Here is a 7,379-nt window from a genome sequence, read left to right as displayed (position 1 = left end):
GGCTCATCAGACCAAAGGACAGACTTCCACTGGTGTAATGTCCATTGCTCGTGTTTCTTGGCCCAAGCAAATCTCTTATTATAATTGTCCTTTAGTAGTGGTTTCTTTGGAGCAATTTGACCATGAAGACCTGATTCACGCAGTCTCCTCTGAACAGTTGATGTTGAGATGTGTCTGTTACTTGAACTCTGTGAAGCATTTATTTGGGCTGCAATTTCTGAGGCTGGTAACTCTAATGAACTAATCCTCTGTAGCAGAGGTAACTCTGGGTCTTCCTTTCCTGTGGCAGTCCTCATGAGAGACAGTTTCATCATAGCGCTTGATGGTTTTTGCGATTGGCACTTGAAGAAACTGTCAAAGTTCATGAAATGTTATCTTAAAGCTTATTTGAGCTGGTACCATAACATGTACTTGTTTTTTTTTACCAAACAAGGCTATATTCTGTATACCACCCCTACCTAGCCACAACACAACTGATTGGCTCAAAAGTATTAAGAAGGAATTAAATTCCACAAACAAACTTTTAACAAGGCACACCTGTTAATTGAAATGCATTCCAGGTGACTACCTCATGATAAACATCGCATTTTTGTTGTTAGCTGTATAGATTATGTATTTTGGATGTTTTCAGTGTAATTTGAATGCTGAAAAAAATAGGCACAAACATTTTTTTAAATATACTGATTACATCTGACAGTGCTAATTTTTACATGTTAAAAGGGATAAATAAGGAGATGCAGACCGCTAACTGGTATTTTCTCTGGGCTAGTTCCAAAGGTCACTGACCAACGTAGGAAGAAGAGGCATGCGCCTGATACAATAACACTCCGAATGGATGGCTCAGAAATAAGAAATAATGTAGTTATTTTTAACACCTGAATTAGTTTACTCAGGTAGGCTAAGTTACCTTTTTACTTAATGGCATTACAGAATTTGCAGTTACATATGTTGAAACAATGTTATTGCAACATGTTAACACCACCTTTTCACATGTGAGGAGAATAACACTATTTCACCACAACATGTGAACTTGCAATTACAGTATATACTGTATATGTGAAAGTTAGATTTTCACATGTAAATTTTTCTCACATTTGAAGCTGCAAATTTGATTTTCACATGATTGTTTTTCACTTGGGAACTTGCAATTCCATATGTTTTCTTTCATATGAAACTGAAAATGTGATTTTTACATGTAATTCATTTTTTTACATGTGAGAATGCAATTCCTTTTGTGAATGTGAGATTTTTACATGTGGAATTTTCTAACATGTGAAACTGCCATTTTGATTTTCACATGTGAGGTGAAAACATGTTTTTCTTAACAGACACGTGTTGTGAGCACACAGTCATGAATGCACTCATTCACTCACCACACACAGACAGTCATGGGTGTCACATTCTTTATCTCTGTCATGTGTATAATTAACACACATAAACACAAACATTGGAAAATGCAAAGCAGCTGAAATGAATAAAACATATACAAAAATACTCTCGCATACATTAGCCACATTAATGTCATGTCATAAACTAACAAACAGCTTGGCTATATGGTGCCATTGTCTCATGGGCAACTATACTACAGTAACACATGAATATTGTTGTATTCTCTCCTATCGCTTATTATGACCATTGATCCTGTACTGCATTTTAACTGATATAAGTAGTGTCACATCCAGCCATCACTAGGATCTTTAACGTTGATCACCTCCAAGCATTCTATTGACATCATGTTTGGCAGAGGTGCTGTGAAGGAGCAGTCCATCAATGACTGCCTGTAGGATCCAACAGTAAGACACCTAATGAGATTCATAGATCAATGTGTTCTTCCCTCTAAACTAACCCAGGGAGAAATCAGATCAGGGCCACGGCATGTGTGTATTTGTGCACGTGTGTGTTTGACCCTCCCTCTGCTCCCCATCCCAACAGCATGGCCCAGGAGACAAACATTGGGCTGAGGATGACGACGTTTTTACAGTGTACATTGTGAACTAGTCCCACAGGTCTTGATGGACGTGTTATGCATCAAGATATCTGTGTTGGGGACTAATCCAGGTTGGGCTGGGTGAATAGCTCTCTAAGGAGAGGGTCCCTGTCATTGTCCTCCTCCCTCACTGTTAGAATCCTCCTTTGTCAATTTGCAGTGCCACAGAGAAGTTTATGGCCTACTAGCTATACACACATGATATACTGTACAGACCACATAATGATTTCAATGTGGTAATGCATAGACAGGTTAGCCAATAATATGTAGAGTGAAGGTTAACCTGTGATGTATAGACATTACGAAATCCCCTTATATAGGCAGATTGTGGGCTTATGATATGCAATACCGGATGAGGGTAATCTCTGTATGTTGTCACTGTCTGTGTAGAGTAATGACTGTGTCTGTACTAATGAATGGGAGTCCCTTTGGAGCTGATCTGAGCACATGTCAAAAGACATACTGCACCACATGGCGTGTGTGTGAAAGTTTGTAGAAATGACAGGTCAAACTTTAGTACATCACTGCGTATTTAGGCATATTTGAAATGGTGAAATTATGACCTGAGGAGTAACTTATTTTCTGTGGCAATTTCCTACCATCCACTAGGGGCAACGCGAGCAACTAATACTATCTAGTAGACTCGCAATTGGGTCGAGGATGGGCTTAAACCGTGAGCTTCAATTCTAAGGATCGTGGGTTTAATCCCAGTGCTAGGCACTTGTTTTGTAATTTTGAGTTTTTCTCTTTTAACCCTATCCCAAGCCTTAACCCTTACCTTAACCACTCGATATGAATACCTCAACTTAACCGCCAAGATTAACCCTATCCCAAACATTAACCCTTACCTTAACCACTCGATATGAATACCTCAACTTAACCGCCAAGATTAACCCTATTCCAAACATTAACCCTTACCTTAACCACTCGATATGAATACCTCAACTTAACCGTCAAGGTTAACCCTATCCCAAACCTTAAGAGCTCAGACACACCAATAGTCTTTGCTGGCCGGGAGTACTTAGCACCTCTGAATGTAATTTGCGAGGGTGCATCGATTTTACATGTAGAATCATGTGAAGAATGTCACCAGTCAGATGTCTAAAGTGAAGTGGTCCCTAAAACACAGCGCGCTGAAAAATCTCCAGAGGGTCATGCACTGTACAACACACCTCCCTTTGTTCATGCATTCATCTCCACTAAGCATAGCAAACCTTTCATTTACATTGAAGCTGTATTGCAACAACCCATGCAACCCCCCCTACAGCTCAGCTATGATACCCAGATATTCATTTTTTAAAATTATGTTTGATCTGTCTGCATTTGGCTACCAATGCCTAATGGATATGTGGCTACTGGGAGCTATGCTATGGGTTGACTTGTAGATACTGTATACACTGAGTGTACAAAACATTAAGAACACCTGCTCTTTCCATGACATGGACTGACCAGGTGAATTCAGGGGAAAGCTATGATCCCTTATTGATGTCACTTGTTAAATCCACTTCAATCAGTGTAGGAGACAGGTTAAAGAAGTATTTTTAAGCCTTGAGACAATTGAGACATGGATGGTTTATGTGTGCCATTCAGAGGGTAAATGAGCAAGACAAAAGATTTAAGTGGCTTTGTATTTTTTTAATATATTTTTTTGTAGGTGCTAGGTGTCAAGAACTGAATCGCTGCTGGATTTTTCCACGCTCAACAGTTTCCCGCGTGTATAAAGAATATACTGTGGAATGCTTTCGACACTTTGTAATCCATGCCCCGATAAATTGAGCTTGTTCTGAGGGCAAAAGGGATGGGGCGGGGTGGGGATGTGCAACTTAAAATTAGGATGGTGTTCTTAATGTTTTGTACACTCCGTGTATACTGCGTGTGTGCATGCATGTAGCCTCCAGGGGACGCATATTCCCTGTAGCCCCCTGACACATAAATCATATCTAAACTCTTATCTCCTGCCTGGTATAGGCTACAGTACCTCTCACACACACATTCATTATCCGAGGATGTTATGTCTTCCAAGGATTTGCTGCTCAGGGAATGCAGCACAGTATTATTGCCATTGGATTTTTGTTGGACATTGAGAAATACGGTAGTACATTTTGAGGATGCGAGGGTGTATCCAAACCTCTAGGGAACTCTATACATCAATATCATAAAGTACAGGGGCCTCCCAAGATAAACATGTATGTACGCATGACTGTAAGTCTCTTTGGATAAAAGTGGCTGCTAAATGGCATATAATATCATTTATATTGCTATTTTACCATGGTTTGTTAAATTACGTTCACTCATAGAAACAAACCATCTCTTGCTTTCCTCACACAACAGCATTTAGATCATGGCTTATTTGAGATGTCCATCTGTTTAGTTAAGTAAGTATAAGTACATCCAAGCATGAATAACGTAAGATAATTTTAGGTTAACACAGATTGGATTGAGGAACCTTTGGGAGAAGTTGGAGCAAAATGGTAATCTCCAGTCTGTTTTAGGGATATTTTATTTATTGCAGCAAAATGAGATAAAATACGTGTTCTGTTTAATTGTGATAAAGTTATACCACAACAGAATGGCTCCCATAGATAAAACCAACAGGTGAATGAGATGTGGTGGTCGTGTATTAGCTGGAGGAACAATTAGGGGTTAGACATCGCTGTGAGAAATACTGCCACTGCAGGTGGGAAAATAGAACAAGCCATTATGGGACCACAGACTGAATATGAATCTAACGTTGAACTCATTCCAGCTACCAGGATACTAGGATTGGAAGACTTTCAACAACTACTGTATGATTCATTCAAATGCAATTATGTTTATGTGTACATGTGTTAACCCTCATATGGAGAAGACATTTCCACCCAACAGGAAAGGACGATCAAGCTTTTCTCTGGCAGCCAAGTATATTACACTTAACAAGTTGGAAGGAAACAAACAAGAAAGCAGGCAGAGGTCAAGGAGGCAGTGGATGAACTCTGCCGGTCGACCACCCAGTCCAATGGGTATGGAAGAGGGCAATCAACGAGGAGAGAAATAGCCCCATACTCTATTGAGTGAAGTTTTGTCATCTGTTAAGAGTTCTGAAGGGGGTTTGTCATTCAGAAACAGATGTTTAAAGAGTCTGAAGTGTCTAACCATGCTCGATGTGTCTCCACTCCAAAACCCAGAAAACAGACCTTCAGTTCCTATAATAAATATATCAGTACATGCTGGTTTATATCCATCCCATTGTGTTCAGAGCCTCTGTATTGTTTGTCATCATTGCCCTCCTCCTACCCACAGGTAGCATTTGGTTATAACTGTGAAAAAGCATGACATACAGTATCTGTCGATCCCCCGTTGCGCATGTTTGGAGTTTCTTTCCTAAATCATCTTTTAATGTAAAGGTTTTCCTCCTCTTCGTCTGAAGAGGAGGTGTAGCAAGGATCGGACCAAGATGCGGCGTGGTAAGTGTCCATGGTTGTTTATTTAAAAACATGAACTGAACACTCAATGAATACAAAACAATAAACGTGACCAAAACCGAAACAGTACCGTGTGGCGAACAAACACAGACACGGAAACAATCACCCACAAACACACAGTGAAACCCAGGCTACCTAAGTATGATTCTCAATCAGAGACAACTAATGACACCTGCCTCTGATTGAGAACCATACTAGGCCGAAACATAGAAATTCCCAAAACCTAGAAAAACAAACATAGACAACCCACCCAACTCACGCCCTGACCATACTAAATAAATACAAAACAAAGGAAATTAAGGTCAGAACGTGACATTTAAATGGATTGTTTTTCTCAATTATTTCGTATAAAATCATTTTAAGATGCACGGTAAAAGGGGAAGAATTATTACATTGTGTCTTTCTCTGAAAATACTAGCATTGACCATTTGCATATTTGCACAAGCAGAACCAATGGGTCAATTTAAAAACACTGACTCCTACATACTTCAAAGACAAATAGGGGTGGAGAGCCTGGCGTGGTTTTGGCTCTGCTTCCTAATAGTTGTTCCAGGGAACATTGCAGTGATTGTCAACCTTCGCCAAAACCAAGATCTATCCAGTTCGAGCCAGATGCTGATGTTGAACTTGGCTTCATGTGACCTGCTTTGCCTCTTCACCCTACCTTTGGTAATCTACAACCTAGTCTTTACCTGGAGCCTGGGTCTAGTCCTCTGTGAGCTCATCACCTACTTTTTCTACTGCAGTGCCTACACTAGCCTGCTGACTGTCACACTATTGAGCATTCCAGTGCTACCTCTAGGTAGTGCAGTCCCACAGCTTGGCCAGAATGGGAGTGCCAAAGGAGAGGGGGCTGCTATATGTCCTGTTGAGGGTAGCCGGGGTCGTGTCTATCTGTTGGTGCGGGATGTGACGCAGGATGAGAATGGATGGGTCCGGTGCTGGTATGCTTTTGCATCAGACGATGAGCAGGTGGCTGTGTTGCTCCTGCAGACTCTCCTGTTATTTGTAGTTCATTTCTTCATGGCCACAGCCTGTATCTGACTCCACCAAAAGGGTGTACCAAACAGCTTTCTTCAGGAGCCCCAGGATGACCAGATTAGTAAACCTCGTCATTTGAACCTTCATCGTTCTATGGAGTCCTCATGTTATGAATGTGCTGGGAATGGTGGCCAACTTACTGAAGAATAAGGCTCTGAGGGGGTTTTGTGAGGACAATTGGAGGATTGTTGGATCTCTGGTCTTCATCAACAGGATCCATCCCAATATGCCTTTGTCTTCAGAAACACCCTAACATAGAGCAGTGACAGTCAACTAGTGACCACGAGTAGTCACAATCTGTACGATTTCAAACCACTCATTGGTAATTTCAACTATTGAAATATACCCCTTGATTAAGATAAATATGACCTTATTGAAATGAGCACAACTGTCTTAACTTAAAATAACCACAACAACAAAGGACCTGTATGCATTCATGTTTTTGTAAAGCTTAACATTTTGTTTAAATAAAGTAATGTTGCTCTCATTACCATTTGAAAAACCCTTTCTGGTTCCAGGTAGAATCCTTTTCAGAGGGGGTTCTACATGGAACCAAAAAGGGTTATCCTATGGGGAGAGCTGAAGAACCCTTTTGAAACCCTTTTTTGGAAGACTGTACTGATTAGAGTATGATTCTCAGACTGGGGCAGGCAAGTGAACTTTTGGCCTCCTTGGCACTTGCTGTAATGATGGTGACCTCACATGATGATATTTAGACAGATCTCAATTTAGACAGATCTTGATTCTGTTACTCGGGCAAACTGCAGTTATTTCCCCCAACGACTCTTATCGCAAGTTCCTTTGATAACTTGGGTTAGGAGCACTTTCTAGCTGCGGGTGGAATATGCACTGCAATATTAGAGTACTTTCTTACTCTCTCTCTTAGGAAT

At 40.6% G+C, this 7,379-nt stretch overlaps 1 pseudogene; it reads left to right on the top strand.

Moving 5' to 3' along the window:
* The first annotated feature begins 5,901 nt into the window (after positions 1 to 5,901).
* On the top strand, positions 5,902 to 6,742 carry LOC135574789 (leukotriene B4 receptor 1-like; annotated as a pseudogene).
* The last annotated feature ends 637 nt before the right edge of the window (positions 6,743 to 7,379 follow it).

The sequence above is a fragment of the Oncorhynchus nerka genome, linkage group LG13 (assembly GCF_034236695.1).
Source record: "Oncorhynchus nerka isolate Pitt River linkage group LG13, Oner_Uvic_2.0, whole genome shotgun sequence".
NCBI classification, from domain to species: Eukaryota; Metazoa; Chordata; class Actinopteri; order Salmoniformes; family Salmonidae; genus Oncorhynchus; species Oncorhynchus nerka.
This window is presented reverse-complemented; position numbering and strand designations above follow the sequence as displayed.